Source organism: Halichoerus grypus, chromosome 3, assembly GCF_964656455.1.
Source record: "Halichoerus grypus chromosome 3, mHalGry1.hap1.1, whole genome shotgun sequence".
Classification (NCBI taxonomy): Eukaryota; Metazoa; Chordata; class Mammalia; order Carnivora; family Phocidae; genus Halichoerus; species Halichoerus grypus.
Window position 1 is genome coordinate 165,556,066 of NC_135714.1, and position 17,752 is coordinate 165,573,817.

Genomic DNA, 17,752 nt, shown 5'->3' on the forward strand with positions numbered 1-17,752 from the left:
GCAAAATGCGTCCACCCTGAGGCATGGCTCTTTTAGCCGAAGCAGGAATTCCCTACAGAGTTGTTCCTTTGAGTTAGGTGGTTGGCTTTAGGCCTGCAGGCACCCCCGGGGCAAGGGCACTAGCCTCATCAACCAGAGGTGACTTGAGAGCTGCCTTCCGCACCGGCCTGTTTCTCACTCCATTTCACGTCTGGGACCCTTTCCCCGGTCTCTCGTACACGAGCAGGGTCAAATTCCTCCTGCTTCAGGAACGGCAATGTTAACTCAAGCGCAGTCACTCGAGAGGATTGATTCTTGGTGTTAGTAGCCTGGGAACTAGGCATCCAGGCACACAGGGTACAGCAGTGCTAATCTCCTCAAACAAGAGGTGAGTCGACAGCAGCCTTCCTTCCAGGCCTGCTTCTCACTCCGAGTTACGTTTAGGTTCCATTTCTCATGCTTTCACAAAAACACACAACAGATGAAGTGCACGCTCAGGAAGGGCGATCTTTGCTGAGGCACGGGTTCTCTACAGTTTTGTTCCTTTGCGTTGCGTGGATGGCACTGAGGACTCCACGCACACACGGGAGAGCCGATCTAGTTTCCCGAAACAAGAGTTGAGTCCATAGGGGCCTTCTGCCCATGCTTATTTCTCCCTCCGAATTCGGCTGGGACTCCTTCCCCAGGTTTGCACTCAAGCAGACTTGAAAATGCTGCCACCCTGTGGAGAGGCGGAGGAGCTGAAGCTGGGGTTCTTGAGCGGCTTCTTTCTGCCAAATCAGTGTGGAGCCCTTAGCATTCCTATGCACACATGGAGCCGAAGTGTTAGCTTCAGGTAACAAGAGCTGAGTCGAGAGGAGCCTTCTGGCCCGGACTCCTTCTCCCTCGGTTTCACGTAAGGAACCCGTTCCTCAGGCTCTCACCCACGGTAGCCTGGAAAGTGCTTCCTCCCTCAGAGAGGTGGATGGTAGCTAAAGCACGGTTTCTCTACCGTGTTGTTTCTTCCAGGGAGAACGCTAGCGATTAGATTTCCATGCAAAAGTAGGGCCGCAGTGCTAGCTAAATGAAACACACGGGGAGTCGTCTTCTGCCTTTTGCTGGGGCCTGAGTCTCACTCGCAGAAACTTTGGACTCCCTTGCAGTCCTCTCACGCACGCACACAACCAAATGCTTCCACCCTCAGGAGCGGCTGTTTGAGCTGAAGCACGGATTCTCTACCGTGTTTTTCCTTTGAGTTAGGTGGCTGTCTTTCAGCCTGCACACACACCCAGGGCAACGGTACTAGCCCCATAACCATGATGTGAGTTGAGAGCTGCCTTCTGTACCGGCCTGTCTCTCCCCCGATTTTACAAAATGGAAAATGTCCCCAGGCTCTCAGCCACAGTACACCCTAAACTGCTTCGCCCACAGAGAGGTCGACGGTAGCTAAAGCACGGTTTCTCTACTGTGTAGTTTCTTCGAGTTAGAACGCTAGCTCTTAGACTTCCATGCAAATGTGGGGCTGCCGTGCTAGCTTGGTAAAACACATGGGGAGTCGTGTTCTGCCTTTCGCTGGGGCCTGAGTCTCACTCGCAAAATGCTTTGGACTCCCTTGCAGTGCTCTCACGCACGCACACAACAAAAGGCTTCCACCCTTAGGAGCAGCTGTTTTACCTGCAGCTCGGATTCCCTACCGAGTTTTTCCTTCGAGTTAAGTGGCTGTCTTTAAGCCTGCACACACCCACGGGGCAACGGAACTAGCCCCTTAAGCATGTAGTGAGTTGAGAGCTGCCTTCTGTACCGGACTGTCTCTCCCCCTATATTCCGAAATGGAAACCGTCCCCAGGCTGCCAGCCACAGTACACCCTAAACTGCTTCGCCCACACAGAGGTCGACGGTAGCTAAAGCACGGCTTCTCTACAGTGTTGTTTCTTCGACTTAGAACGCTAGCTATTAGACTTCCCTGAAAAGTGGCGCTGCCGTGCTAGGTTGATGAAACACATGGGGAGTGGTGTTCTGCCTTTCGCTGGGGCCTGAGTCTCACTCGCAGAAAGCTTTGGACTCCCTTGCAGTGCTCTCACGCACGCACACAACAAAATGCTTCCACCCTCAGGAGCAGCTGTTTTACCTGCAGCACAGGCTCTCTACCGAGTTTTTCCTTCGAGTTAGGTGGCTGTGTTTAAGCCTGCACACACACCCTGGGCAACGGTAGTAGCCCCATAACCATGATGTGAGTTGAGAGCTGCCTTCTGTGCCGGCCTGTCCCTCCACCGATATTATGATATTGAAACCGTCCCAGGGCTCCCAACCTCAGTACACCCTAAACTGCTTCGCCCTCAGAGAGGTCGACGGTAGCTAAAGCACGGTTTCTCTACAGTGTTGTTTCTTCGACTTAGAAAGCTAACTATCAGACTTCCATGCAAAAGTGGGGCCGCAGTATTAGATTCATGGAGCAAGTGGGGAGTCGTGTTCTGGCTTCTTCTGGGGCCTGGGTCTCACAAGGAAAATGCTTTTGGACTCACTTGCTGTGCACTCACGCATGCACACCACACAATGCGTCCACCCTGAGGCATGGCTCTTTTAGCCGAAGCAGGAATTCTCTACAGAGTTGTTCCTTTGAGTTAGGCGGTTGGCTTATGGCCTGCAGGAACACACGGGGCAAGGGTACTGGCCTCATAAACAAGAGGTGAGTTGAGAGCTGCCTTCCGCACCGGCCTGTTTCTCACTCCATTTCACGTATGGGACCCTTTCCCCGGTCTCTCATACACGAACACTATACAACTCCTGCGGCTTCAGGAACTGCAATGTTAGCTAAAGCGCAGTAATGCTACAGCATTGATTCTTGGTGTTAGTAGTCTGGTAGGCGAATGAGCTGCACCTGGGATTCTTGACAGGCTTGTTTCTTCCCAGTCAGTGTCGAGCACATAGCATTCCAAGCACACATGGAGCAGTAGTGTTAGCTTCAGGTAGCAAGAGCTGAGTCCAGAGGTGCCTTCTGCCCGGACCTATTTCTCCCTTGGTTTCACGTATGGAACCCGTTCCCCAGGCTCTCAGCCACGGTACTCCGTGTAATACTTCCTCCATCTAGAGGTCGACGGTAGCTAAAGCAGGGTTTCTCTACAGTGTTGTTTCTTCGAGTTAGAACACTAGCTGTTAGACTTCCATGCAAAAGTGGGGCTGCCGTGCTAGCGTGATGAAACACATGGGGAGTCGTGTTCTGCCTTCTGCTGGGGCCTGAGGCTCACTCACAAAAGGCTTTGGACTCCCTTGCAGGGCTCTCATGCACGCACACAACATAATGCTTCCACCTTCAAGAGCGGCTCTTTTAGCTGAAGCATGGATTCTCCAGCGAGTTTTTCCTTCGAGTTAGGCGGTTTTCATGAAGCCTGCACACACACCCGGGGCAACGGTACTAGCCCCATAACCATGGTGTGAGTTGAGAGCTGCCTTCTCTCCGGGCTGTCTCTCCCTCGATTTTAGGAAACGGAACCCGTCCCCAGGCTCTCACCCACCGTACACCCTAAACTGCTTCCTCCCACACAGAGGTCGTCGGTAGCTAAAGCACGGTTTCTCTTCAGTGTTGTTTCTCCGAGTTAGAACGCTTGCTATTAATGTCCACAATAGCCAAACTGTGGAAAGAGCCAAGATGTCCACCAACAGATGAATGGATAAAGAAGAGGGGGTATATATATATATATACAATGGAATATTATGCAGCCATCAAAAGGAATGAGATCTTGCCCTCTGCAACGACGTGGATGGAACTGGAGGGTATCATGCTGAGCGAAATAAGTCAAACAGAGAAAGACATGTATCATATGACCTCACTGATATGAGGAATTCTTAATCTCAGGAAACAAACTGAGGGTTGCTGGAGTGGGGGCTGGGGTGGGAGGGATGGGGTCACTGGGTGTTGGACACTGGGGAGGGTATGTGTTCTGGTAAGCGCTGTGAATTGTGCAAGACTGTTGAATCTCAGATCTGTACCTCTGAAACAAATAATGCAATATATGTTAAGAAAGAAAAAAAGAAGAAGAAGAATGTAGCAGGAGGGGAAGAATGAAGGGGGGGAAATCGGAGGGGGAAAAGAACCATGAGAGACGATGGACTCTGAAAAACAAACTGAGGGTTCTAGAGGGGAGGGGGGTGGGAGGATGGGTTAGCCTGGTGATGGGTATTGAGCAGGGCACGATCTGCATGGAGCACTGGGTGATATGCACAAACAATGAATCATGGAACACTATATCTAAAACTAATGATGTAATGTATGGGGATTAACATAACAATAAAAACATTTAATAATAATAATAATAAAGAACGCTTGCTATTAGACTTCCATAAGCAAAAGTGGGGCCGCAGTGCTAGCTTCATGAAACAAGTGGGGAGTCGTGTTCTGTCTTCTGCCGGGGCCTGAGTCCCACACGGAAAATGGGTCTGGACTCCCTTGCAGTGCTCTCACGCATGCACACGACAAAATGCTGCCACCCTCAGGAGCAGCTGTTTTACCTGCAGCACAGGCTCTCAACCGAGTTTTTCCTTCGAGTTAGGTGGCTGTGTTTAAGCCTGCACACACACCCTGGGCAATGGTACTAGCCCCATAACCATGATGTGATTTGAGAGCTGCCTTCTGTACCGGCCTGTCTCTCCCCGATATTACGATATTGAAACCGTCCCAGGGCTCTCAGCCACAGTACACCCTAAACTGCTTCGCCCACACAGAGGTCGACGGTAGCTAAAGCACGGCTTCTCTACAGTGTTGTTTCTTCGAGTTAGAACGCTAGCTATTAGACTTCCATGCAAAAGTGGGGCTGCCGTGCTAGCGTGATGAAACACATGGGGAGTCGTGTTCTGCCTTTCGCTGGGGCCTGAGTCTCACTCGCAAAAAGCTTTGGACTCCCTTGCAGTGCTCTCACGCACGCACACAACAAAATGCTTGCACCCTCAGGAGCAGCTCTTTTACCTGCAGCACAGGCTCTCTACCGAGTTTTTCCTTCGAGTTAGGTGGCTGTGTTTAAGCCTGCACACACCCACGGGGCAACGGAACTAGCCCCATAACCATGTAGTGAGTTCAGATCTGCCTTATGTGCCAGCCTGTCTCTCCCCCGATATTATGAAATGGAAACCGTCCCCAGGCTCTCAGCCACAGAACACCCTAAACTGCTTCGCCCACAGAGAGGTCGACGGTAGCTAAAGCACAGTTTCTCTACAGTGTTGTTTCTCCGAGTTAGAAAGCTAGCTGTTAGACTTCCATGCAAAAGTGGGGCCGCAGTCCTAGCTTCATGGAGCAAGTGGGGAGTCGTGTTCTGGCTTCTTCCGGGGCCTGGGTCTCACAAGGAAAATGCTTTTGGACTCACTTGCAGTGCGCTCACGCATGCACACAGCAAAATGCGTCCACCCTGAGGCATGGCTCTTTTAGCCGAAGCAGGAATTCCCTACAGAGTTGTTCCTTTGAGTTAGGTGGTTGGCTTTAGGCCTGCAGGCACCCCCGGGGCAAGGGCACTAGCCTCATCAACCAGAGGTGACTTGAGAGCTGCCTTCCGCACCGGCCTGTTTCTCACTCCATTTCACGTCTGGGACCCTTTCCCCGGTCTCTCGTACACGAGCAGGGTCAAATTCCTCCTGCTTCAGGAACGGCAATGTTAACTCAAGCGCAGTCACTCGAGAGGATTGATTCTTGGTGTTAGTAGCCTGGGAACTAGGCATCCAGGCACACAGGGTACAGCAGTGCTAATCTCCTCAAACAAGAGGTGAGTCGACAGCAGCCTTCCTTCCAGGCCTGCTTCTCACTCCGAGTTACGTTTAGGTTCCATTTCTCATGCTTTCACAAAAACACACAACAGATGAAGTGCACGCTCAGGAAGGGCGATCTTTGCTGAGGCACGGGTTCTCTACAGTTTTGTTCCTTTGCGTTGCGTGGATGGCACTGAGGACTCCACGCACACACGGGAGAGCCGATCTAGTTTCCCGAAACAAGAGTTGAGTCCATAGGGGCCTTCTGCCCATGCTTATTTCTCCCTCCGAATTCGGCTGGGACTCCTTCCCCAGGTTTGCACTCAAGCAGACTTGAAAATGCTGCCACCCTGTGGAGAGGCGGAGGAGCTGAAGCTGGGGTTCTTGAGCGGCTTCTTTCTGCCAAATCAGTGTGGAGCCCTTAGCATTCCTATGCACACATGGAGCCGAAGTGTTAGCTTCAGGTAACAAGAGCTGAGTCGAGAGGAGCCTTCTGGCCCGGACTCCTTCTCCCTCGGTTTCACGTAAGGAACCCGTTCCTCAGGCTCTCACCCACGGTAGCCTGGAAAGTGCTTCCTCCCTCAGAGAGGTGGATGGTAGCTAAAGCACGGTTTCTCTACCGTGTTGTTTCTTCCAGGGAGAACGCTAGCGATTAGATTTCCATGCAAAAGTAGGGCCGCAGTGCTAGCTAAATGAAACACACGGGGAGTCGTCTTCTGCCTTTTGCTGGGGCCTGAGTCTCACTCGCAGAAACTTTGGACTCCCTTGCAGTCCTCTCACGCACGCACACAACCAAATGCTTCCACCCTCAGGAGCGGCTGTTTGAGCTGAAGCACGGATTCTCTACCGTGTTTTTCCTTTGAGTTAGGTGGCTGTCTTTCAGCCTGCACACACACCCAGGGCAACGGTACTAGCCCCATAACCATGATGTGAGTTGAGAGCTGCCTTCTGTACCGGCCTGTCTCTCCCCCGATTTTACAAAATGGAAAATGTCCCCAGGCTCTCAGCCACAGTACACCCTAAACTGCTTCGCCCACAGAGAGGTCGACGGTAGCTAAAGCACGGTTTCTCTACTGTGTAGTTTCTTCGAGTTAGAACGCTAGCTCTTAGACTTCCATGCAAATGTGGGGCTGCCGTGCTAGCTTGGTAAAACACATGGGGAGTCGTGTTCTGCCTTTCGCTGGGGCCTGAGTCTCACTCGCAAAATGCTTTGGACTCCCTTGCAGTGCTCTCACGCACGCACACAACAAAAGGCTTCCACCCTTAGGAGCAGCTGTTTTACCTGCAGCTCGGATTCCCTACCGAGTTTTTCCTTCGAGTTAAGTGGCTGTCTTTAAGCCTGCACACACCCACGGGGCAACGGAACTAGCCCCTTAAGCATGTAGTGAGTTGAGAGCTGCCTTCTGTACCGGACTGTCTCTCCCCCTATATTCCGAAATGGAAACCGTCCCCAGGCTGCCAGCCACAGTACACCCTAAACTGCTTCGCCCACACAGAGGTCGACGGTAGCTAAAGCACGGCTTCTCTACAGTGTTGTTTCTTCGACTTAGAACGCTAGCTATTAGACTTCCCTGAAAAGTGGCGCTGCCGTGCTAGGTTGATGAAACACATGGGGAGTGGTGTTCTGCCTTTCGCTGGGGCCTGAGTCTCACTCGCAGAAAGCTTTGGACTCCCTTGCAGTGCTCTCACGCACGCACACAACAAAATGCTTCCACCCTCAGGAGCAGCTGTTTTACCTGCAGCACAGGCTCTCTACCGAGTTTTTCCTTCGAGTTAGGTGGCTGTGTTTCAGCCTGCACACACACCCTGGGCAACGGTAGTAGCCCCATAACCATGATGTGAGTTGAGAGCTGCCTTCTGTGCCGGCCTGTCCCTCCACCGATATTATGATATTGAAACCGTCCCAGGGCTCCCAACCTCAGTACACCCTAAACTGCTTCGCCCTCAGAGAGGTCGACGGTAGCTAAAGCACGGTTTCTCTACAGTGTTGTTTCTTCGACTTAGAAAGCTAACTATCAGACTTCCATGCAAAAGTGGGGCCGCAGTATTAGATTCATGGAGCAAGTGGGGAGTCGTGTTCTGGCTTCTTCTGGGGCCTGGGTCTCACAAGGAAAATGCTTTTGGACTCACTTGCTGTGCACTCACGCATGCACACCACACAATGCGTCCACCCTGAGGCATGGCTCTTTTAGCCGAAGCAGGAATTCTCTACAGAGTTGTTCCTTTGAGTTAGGCGGTTGGCTTATGGCCTGCAGGAACACACGGGGCAAGGGTACTGGCCTCATAAACAAGAGGTGAGTTGAGAGCTGCCTTCCGCACCGGCCTGTTTCTCACTCCATTTCACGTATGGGACCCTTTCCCCGGTCTCTCATACACGAACACTATACAACTCCTGCGGCTTCAGGAACTGCAATGTTAGCTAAAGCGCAGTAACGCTACAGCATTGATTCTTGGTGTTAGTAGTCTGGTAGGCGAATGAGCTGCACCTGGGATTCTTGACAGGCTTGTTTCTTCCCAGTCAGTGTCGAGCACATAGCATTCCAAGCACACATGGAGCAGTAGTGTTAGCTTCAGGTAGCAAGAGCTGAGTCCAGAGGTGCCTTCTGCCCGGACCTATTTCTCCCTTGGTTTCACGTATGGAACCCGTTCCCCAGGCTCTCAGCCACGGTACTCCGTGTAATACTTCCTCCATCTAGAGGTCGACGGTAGCTAAAGCAGGGTTTCTCTACAGTGTTGTTTCTTCGAGTTAGAACACTAGCTGTTAGACTTCCATGCAAAAGTGGGGCTGCCGTGCTAGCGTGATGAAACACATGGGGAGTCGTGTTCTGCCTTCTGCTGGGGCCTGAGGCTCACTCACAAAAGGCTTTGGACTCCCTTGCAGGGCTCTCATGCACGCACACAACATAATGCTTCCACCTTCAAGAGCGGCTCTTTTAGCTGAAGCATGGATTCTCCAGCGAGTTTTTCCTTCGAGTTAGGCGGTTTTCATGAAGCCTGCACACACACCCGGGGCAACGGTACTAGCCCCATAACCATGGTGTGAGTTGAGAGCTGCCTTCTCTCCGGGCTGTCTCTCCCTCGATTTTAGGAAACGGAACCCGTCCCCAGGCTCTCACCCACCGTACACCCTAAACTGCTTCCTCCCACACAGAGGTCGTCGGTAGCTAAAGCACGGTTTCTCTTCAGTGTTGTTTCTCCGAGTTAGAACGCTTGCTATTAATGTCCACAATAGCCAAACTGTGGAAAGAGCCAAGATGTCCACCAACAGATGAATGGATAAAGAAGAGGGGGTATATATATATATATACAATGGAATATTATGCAGCCATCAAAAGGAATGAGATCTTGCCCTCTGCAACGACGTGGATGGAACTGGAGGGTATCATGCTGAGCGAAATAAGTCAAACAGAGAAAGACATGTATCATATGACCTCACTGATATGAGGAATTCTTAATCTCAGGAAACAAACTGAGGGTTGCTGGAGTGGGGGCTGGGGTGGGAGGGATGGGGTCACTGGGTGTTGGACACTGGGGAGGGTATGTGTTCTGGTAAGCGCTGTGAATTGTGCAAGACTGTTGAATCTCAGATCTGTACCTCTGAAACAAATAATGCAATATATGTTAAGAAAGAAAAAAAGAAGAAGAAGAATGTAGCAGGAGGGGAAGAATGAAGGGGGGGAAATCGGAGGGGGAAAAGAACCATGAGAGACGATGGACTCTGAAAAACAAACTGAGGGTTCTAGAGGGGAGGGGGGTGGGAGGATGGGTTAGCCTGGTGATGGGTATTGAGCAGGGCACGATCTGCATGGAGCACTGGGTGATATGCACAAACAATGAATCATGGAACACTATATCTAAAACTAATGATGTAATGTATGGGGATTAACATAACAATAAAAACATTTAATAATAATAATAATAAAGAACGCTTGCTATTAGACTTCCATAAGCAAAAGTGGGGCCGCAGTGCTAGCTTCATGAAACAAGTGGGGAGTCGTGTTCTGTCTTCTGCCGGGGCCTGAGTCCCACACGGAAAATGGGTCTGGACTCCCTTGCAGTGCTCTCACGCATGCACACAACAAAATGCTGCCACCCTCAGGAGCAGCTGTTTTACCTGCAGCACAGGCTCTCAACCGAGTTTTTCCTTCGAGTTAGGTGGCTGTGTTTAAGCCTGCACACACACCCTGGGCAATGGTACTAGCCCCATAACCATGATGTGATTTGAGAGCTGCCTTCTGTACCGGCCTGTCTCTCCCCGATATTACGATATTGAAACCGTCCCAGGGCTCTCAGCCACAGTACACCCTAAACTGCTTCGCCCACACAGAGGTCGACGGTAGCTAAAGCACGGCTTCTCTACAGTGTTGTTTCTTCGAGTTAGAACGCTAGCTATTAGACTTCCATGCAAAAGTGGGGCTGCCGTGCTAGCGTGATGAAACACATGGGGAGTCGTGTTCTGCCTTTCGCTGGGGCCTGAGTCTCACTCGCAAAAAGCTTTGGACTCCCTTGCAGTGCTCTCACGCACGCACACAACAAAATGCTTGCACCCTCAGGAGCAGCTCTTTTACCTGCAGCACAGGCTCTCTACCGAGTTTTTCCTTCGAGTTAGGTGGCTGTGTTTAAGCCTGCACACACCCACGGGGCAACGGAACTAGCCCCATAACCATGTAGTGAGTTCAGATCTGCCTTATGTGCCAGCCTGTCTCTCCCCCGATATTATGAAATGGAAACCGTCCCCAGGCTCTCAGCCACAGAACACCCTAAACTGCTTCGCCCACAGAGAGGTCGACGGTAGCTAAAGCACAGTTTCTCTACAGTGTTGTTTCTCCGAGTTAGAAAGCTAGCTGTTAGACTTCCATGCAAAAGTGGGGCCGCAGTCCTAGCTTCATGGAGCAAGTGGGGAGTCGTGTTCTGGCTTCTTCCGGGGCCTGGGTCTCACAAGGAAAATGCTTTTGGACTCACTTGCAGTGCGCTCACGCATGCACACAGCAAAATGCGTCCACCCTGAGGCATGGCTCTTTTAGCCGAAGCAGGAATTCCCTACAGAGTTGTTCCTTTGAGTTAGGTGGTTGGCTTTAGGCCTGCAGGCACCCCCGGGGCAAGGGCACTAGCCTCATCAACCAGAGGTGACTTGAGAGCTGCCTTCCGCACCGGCCTGTTTCTCACTCCATTTCACGCCTGGGACCCTTTCCCCGGTCTCTCGTACACGAGCAGGGTCAAATTCCTCCTGCTTCAGGAACGGCAATGTTAACTCAAGCGCAGTCACTCGAGAGGATTGATTCTTGGTGTTAGTAGCCTGGGAACTAGGCATCCAGGCACACAGGGTACAGCAGTGCTAATCTCCTCAAACAAGAGGTGAGTCGACAGCAGCCTTCCTTCCAGGCCTGCTTCTCACTCCGAGTTACGTTTAGGTTCCATTTCTCATGCTTTCACAAAAACACACAACAGATGAAGTGCACGCTCAGGAAGGGCGATCTTTGCTGAGGCACGGGTTCTCTACAGTTTTGTTCCTTTGCGTTGCGTGGATGGCACTGAGGACTCCACGCACACACGGGAGAGCCGATCTAGTTTCCCGAAACAAGAGTTGAGTCCATAGGGGCCTTCTGCCCATGCTTATTTCTCCCTCCGAATTCGGCTGGGACTCCTTCCCCAGGTTTGCACTCAAGCAGACTTGAAAATGCTGCCACCCTGTGGAGAGGCGGAGGAGCTGAAGCTGGGGTTCTTGAGCGGCTTCTTTCTGCCAAATCAGTGTGGAGCCCTTAGCATTCCTATGCACACATGGAGCCGAAGTGTTAGCTTCAGGTAACAAGAGCTGAGTCGAGAGGAGCCTTCTGGCCCGGACTCCTTCTCCCTCGGTTTCACGTAAGGAACCCGTTCCTCAGGCTCTCACCCACGGTAGCCTGGAAAGTGCTTCCTCCCTCAGAGAGGTGGATGGTAGCTAAAGCACGGTTTCTCTACCGTGTTGTTTCTTCCAGGGAGAACGCTAGCGATTAGATTTCCATGCAAAAGTAGGGCCGCAGTGCTAGCTAAATGAAACACACGGGGAGTCGTCTTCTGCCTTTTGCTGGGGCCTGAGTCTCACTCGCAGAAACTTTGGACTCCCTTGCAGTCCTCTCACGCACGCACACAACCAAATGCTTCCACCCTCAGGAGCGGCTGTTTGAGCTGAAGCACGGATTCTCTACCGTGTTTTTCCTTTGAGTTAGGTGGCTGTCTTTCAGCCTGCACACACACCCAGGGCAACGGTACTAGCCCCATAACCATGATGTGAGTTGAGAGCTGCCTTCTGTACCGGCCTGTCTCTCCCCCGATTTTACAAAATGGAAAATGTCCCCAGGCTCTCAGCCACAGTACACCCTAAACTGCTTCGCCCACAGAGAGGTCGACGGTAGCTAAAGCACGGTTTCTCTACTGTGTAGTTTCTTCGAGTTAGAACGCTAGCTCTTAGACTTCCATGCAAATGTGGGGCTGCCGTGCTAGCTTGGTAAAACACATGGGGAGTCGTGTTCTGCCTTTCGCTGGGGCCTGAGTCTCACTCGCAAAATGCTTTGGACTCCCTTGCAGTGCTCTCACGCACGCACACAACAAAAGGCTTCCACCCTTAGGAGCAGCTGTTTTACCTGCAGCTCGGATTCCCTACCGAGTTTTTCCTTCGAGTTAAGTGGCTGTCTTTAAGCCTGCACACACCCACGGGGCAACGGAACTAGCCCCTTAAGCATGTAGTGAGTTGAGAGCTGCCTTCTGTACCGGACTGTCTCTCCCCCTATATTCCGAAATGGAAACCGTCCCCAGGCTGCCAGCCACAGTACACCCTAAACTGCTTCGCCCACACAGAGGTCGACGGTAGCTAAAGCACGGCTTCTCTACAGTGTTGTTTCTTCGACTTAGAACGCTAGCTATTAGACTTCCCTGAAAAGTGGCGCTGCCGTGCTAGGTTGATGAAACACATGGGGAGTGGTGTTCTGCCTTTCGCTGGGGCCTGAGTCTCACTCGCAGAAAGCTTTGGACTCCCTTGCAGTGCTCTCACGCACGCACACAACAAAATGCTTCCACCCTCAGGAGCAGCTGTTTTACCTGCAGCACAGGCTCTCTACCGAGTTTTTCCTTCGAGTTAGGTGGCTGTGTTTCAGCCTGCACACACACCCTGGGCAACGGTAGTAGCCCCATAACCATGATGTGAGTTGAGAGCTGCCTTCTGTGCCGGCCTGTCCCTCCACCGATATTATGATATTGAAACCGTCCCAGGGCTCCCAACCTCAGTACACCCTAAACTGCTTCGCCCTCAGAGAGGTCGACGGTAGCTAAAGCACGGTTTCTCTACAGTGTTGTTTCTTCGACTTAGAAAGCTAACTATCAGACTTCCATGCAAAAGTGGGGCCGCAGTATTAGATTCATGGAGCAAGTGGGGAGTCGTGTTCTGGCTTCTTCTGGGGCCTGGGTCTCACAAGGAAAATGCTTTTGGACTCACTTGCTGTGCACTCACGCATGCACACCACACAATGCGTCCACCCTGAGGCATGGCTCTTTTAGCCGAAGCAGGAATTCTCTACAGAGTTGTTCCTTTGAGTTAGGCGGTTGGCTTATGGCCTGCAGGAACACACGGGGCAAGGGTACTGGCCTCATAAACAAGAGGTGAGTTGAGAGCTGCCTTCCGCACCGGCCTGTTTCTCACTCCATTTCACGTATGGGACCCTTTCCCCGGTCTCTCATACACGAACACTATACAACTCCTGCGGCTTCAGGAACTGCAATGTTAGCTAAAGCGCAGTAACGCTACAGCATTGATTCTTGGTGTTAGTAGTCTGGTAGGCGAATGAGCTGCACCTGGGATTCTTGACAGGCTTGTTTCTTCCCAGTCAGTGTCGAGCACATAGCATTCCAAGCACACATGGAGCAGTAGTGTTAGCTTCAGGTAGCAAGAGCTGAGTCCAGAGGTGCCTTCTGCCCGGACCTATTTCTCCCTTGGTTTCACGTATGGAACCCGTTCCCCAGGCTCTCAGCCACGGTACTCCGTGTAATACTTCCTCCATCTAGAGGTCGACGGTAGCTAAAGCAGGGTTTCTCTACAGTGTTGTTTCTTCGAGTTAGAACACTAGCTGTTAGACTTCCATGCAAAAGTGGGGCTGCCGTGCTAGCGTGATGAAACACATGGGGAGTCGTGTTCTGCCTTCTGCTGGGGCCTGAGGCTCACTCACAAAAGGCTTTGGACTCCCTTGCAGGGCTCTCATGCACGCACACAACATAATGCTTCCACCTTCAAGAGCGGCTCTTTTAGCTGAAGCATGGATTCTCCAGCGAGTTTTTCCTTCGAGTTAGGCGGTTTTCATGAAGCCTGCACACACACCCGGGGCAACGGTACTAGCCCCATAACCATGGTGTGAGTTGAGAGCTGCCTTCTCTCCGGGCTGTCTCTCCCTCGATTTTAGGAAACGGAACCCGTCCCCAGGCTCTCACCCACCGTACACCCTAAACTGCTTCCTCCCACACAGAGGTCGTCGGTAGCTAAAGCACGGTTTCTCTTCAGTGTTGTTTCTCCGAGTTAGAACGCTTGCTATTAATGTCCACAATAGCCAAACTGTGGAAAGAGCCAAGATGTCCACCAACAGATGAATGGATAAAGAAGAGGGGGTATATATATATATATACAATGGAATATTATGCAGCCATCAAAAGGAATGAGATCTTGCCCTCTGCAACGACGTGGATGGAACTGGAGGGTATCATGCTGAGCGAAATAAGTCAAACAGAGAAAGACATGTATCATATGACCTCACTGATATGAGGAATTCTTAATCTCAGGAAACAAACTGAGGGTTGCTGGAGTGGGGGCTGGGGTGGGAGGGATGGGGTCACTGGGTGTTGGACACTGGGGAGGGTATGTGTTCTGGTAAGCGCTGTGAATTGTGCAAGACTGTTGAATCTCAGATCTGTACCTCTGAAACAAATAATGCAATATATGTTAAGAAAGAAAAAAAGAAGAAGAAGAATGTAGCAGGAGGGGAAGAATGAAGGGGGGGAAATCGGAGGGGGAAAAGAACCATGAGAGACGATGGACTCTGAAAAACAAACTGAGGGTTCTAGAGGGGAGGGGGGTGGGAGGATGGGTTAGCCTGGTGATGGGTATTGAGCAGGGCACGATCTGCATGGAGCACTGGGTGATATGCACAAACAATGAATCATGGAACACTATATCTAAAACTAATGATGTAATGTATGGGGATTAACATAACAATAAAAACATTTAATAATAATAATAATAAAGAACGCTTGCTATTAGACTTCCATAAGCAAAAGTGGGGCCGCAGTGCTAGCTTCATGAAACAAGTGGGGAGTCGTGTTCTGTCTTCTGCCGGGGCCTGAGTCCCACACGGAAAATGGGTCTGGACTCCCTTGCAGTGCTCTCACGCATGCACACAACAAAATGCTGCCACCCTCAGGAGCAGCTGTTTTACCTGCAGCACAGGCTCTCAACCGAGTTTTTCCTTCGAGTTAGGTGGCTGTGTTTAAGCCTGCACACACACCCTGGGCAATGGTACTAGCCCCATAACCATGATGTGATTTGAGAGCTGCCTTCTGTACCGGCCTGTCTCTCCCCGATATTACGATATTGAAACCGTCCCAGGGCTCTCAGCCACAGTACACCCTAAACTGCTTCGCCCACACAGAGGTCGACGGTAGCTAAAGCACGGCTTCTCTACAGTGTTGTTTCTTCGAGTTAGAACGCTAGCTATTAGACTTCCATGCAAAAGTGGGGCTGCCGTGCTAGCGTGATGAAACACATGGGGAGTCGTGTTCTGCCTTTCGCTGGGGCCTGAGTCTCACTCGCAAAAAGCTTTGGACTCCCTTGCAGTGCTCTCACGCACGCACACAACAAAATGCTTGCACCCTCAGGAGCAGCTCTTTTACCTGCAGCACAGGCTCTCTACCGAGTTTTTCCTTCGAGTTAGGTGGCTGTGTTTAAGCCTGCACACACCCACGGGGCAACGGAACTAGCCCCATAACCATGTAGTGAGTTCAGATCTGCCTTATGTGCCAGCCTGTCTCTCCCCCGATATTATGAAATGGAAACCGTCCCCAGGCTCTCAGCCACAGAACACCCTAAACTGCTTCGCCCACAGAGAGGTCGACGGTAGCTAAAGCACAGTTTCTCTACAGTGTTGTTTCTCCGAGTTAGAAAGCTAGCTGTTAGACTTCCATGCAAAAGTGGGGCCGCAGTCCTAGCTTCATGGAGCAAGTGGGGAGTCGTGTTCTGGCTTCTTCCGGGGCCTGGGTCTCACAAGGAAAATGCTTTTGGACTCACTTGCAGTGCGCTCACGCATGCACACAGCAAAATGCGTCCACCCTGAGGCATGGCTCTTTTAGCCGAAGCAGGAATTCCCTACAGAGTTGTTCCTTTGAGTTAGGTGGTTGGCTTTAGGCCTGCAGGCACCCCCGGGGCAAGGGCACTAGCCTCATCAACCAGAGGTGACTTGAGAGCTGCCTTCCGCACCGGCCTGTTTCTCACTCCATTTCACGTCTGGGACCCTTTCCCCGGTCTCTCGTACACGAGCAGGGTCAAATTCCTCCTGCTTCAGGAACGGCAATGTTAACTCAAGCGCAGTCACTCGAGAGGATTGATTCTTGGTGTTAGTAGCCTGGGAACTAGGCATCCAGGCACACAGGGTACAGCAGTGCTAATCTCCTCAAACAAGAGGTGAGTCGACAGCAGCCTTCCTTCCAGGCCTGCTTCTCACTCCGAGTTACGTTTAGGTTCCATTTCTCATGCTTTCACAAAAACACACAACAGATGAAGTGCACGCTCAGGAAGGGCGATCTTTGCTGAGGCACGGGTTCTCTACAGTTTTGTTCCTTTGCGTTGCGTGGATGGCACTGAGGACTCCACGCACACACGGGAGAGCCGATCTAGTTTCCCGAAACAAGAGTTGAGTCCATAGGGGCCTTCTGCCCATGCTTATTTCTCCCTCCGAATTCGGCTGGGACTCCTTCCCCAGGTTTGCACTCAAGCAGACTTGAAAATGCTGCCACCCTGTGGAGAGGCGAACGAGCTGAAGCTGGGGTTCTTGAGCGGCTTCTTTCTGCCAAATCAGTGTGGAGCCCTTAGCATTCCTATGCACACATGGAGCCGAAGTGTTAGCTTCAGGTAACAAGAGCTGAGTCGAGAGGAGCCTTCTCGCCCGGACTCCTTCTCCCTCGGTTTCACGTAAGGAACCCGTTCCTCGGGCTCTCACCCACGGTAGCCTGGAAAGTGCTTCCTCCCTCAGAGAGGTGGATGGTAGCTAAAGCACGGTTTCTCTACCGTGTTGTTTCTTCCAGGGAGAACGCTAGCGATTAGATTTCCATGCAAAAGTAGGGCCGCAGTGCTAGCTAAATGAAACACACGGGGAGTCGTCTTCTGCCTTTTGCTGGGGCCTGAGTCTCACTCGCAGAAACTTTGGACTCCCTTGCAGTCCTCTCACGCACGCACACAACCAAATGCTTCCACCCTCAGGAGCGGCTGTTTGAGCTGAAGCACGGATTCTCTACCGTGTTTTTCCTTTGAGTTAGGTGGCTGTCTTTCAGCCTGCACACACACCCAGGGCAACGGTACTAGCCCCATAACCATGATGTGAGTTGAGAGCTGCCTTCTGTACCGGCCTGTCTCTCCCCCGATTTTACAAAATGGAAAATGTCCCCAGGCTCTCAGCCACAGTACACCCTAAACTGCTTCGGCCACAGAGAGGTCGACGGTAGCTAAAGCACGGTTTCTCTACTGTGTAGTTTCTTCGAGTTAGAACGCTAGCTCTTAGACTTCCATGCAAATGTGGGGCTGCCGTGCTAGCTTGGTAAAACACATGGGGAGTCGTGTTCTGCCTTTCGCTGGGGCCTGAGTCTCACTCGCAAAATGCTTTGGACTCCCTTGCAGTGCTCTCACGCACGCACACAACAAAAGGCTTCCACCCTTAGGAGCAGCTGTTTTACCTGCAGCTCGGATTCCCTACCGAGTTTTTCCTTCGAGTTAAGTGGCTGTCTTTAAGCCTGCACACACCCACGGGGCAACGGAACTAGCCCCTTAAGCATGTAGTGA